Consider the following 476-nt stretch of genomic DNA (forward strand, 5'->3'; position numbering starts at 1 on the left):
CTCATCCCCCATGCCAGCCCAGCCTGTGTCTCCTGTGCCCCCCCGGACGTTCCCCCCACCCCCCGCACTGGGCAATGCCCACCAGTGCCATGGCCAATAAACGTGTTTGCCCTCGTGCCTGCGCAGCCTTCGCCCGGTTTGGGGGGACTCAAGGGGGTGTCCCCAAGATGGGACGCCTTGCTGGGGTGGGGACAGGGTGACACTGCTGTGGGACCCCCCCGGGGTGAGGGGTAAGGCTGAGTGGGGGGCCCTGCTGCCCTCCCCGGCCCCCATCGGGGGTGCAAGGGGGGGAGGTAGGGGGAGGAGGGGGAGCCACCCCGGTCACCCCAGTGCGCCCACCCAAGGGTCCCCCTGACCCCGACGAGCTGTGCTGAGAGGGGGATTCGGGGCAGCCCCCCTGCGGCCAGCCCCATGCTCACCCCCACTCGAATGACCCCCCCAGCACCCCAGTGACCCGACTGACACCCCCGGGACCC

This window comes from Corvus brachyrhynchos, unplaced genomic scaffold (assembly GCF_000691975.1).
Source record: "Corvus brachyrhynchos isolate BGI_N302 unplaced genomic scaffold, ASM69197v1 scaffold67, whole genome shotgun sequence".
NCBI lineage: Eukaryota > Metazoa > Chordata > Aves > Passeriformes > Corvidae > Corvus > Corvus brachyrhynchos.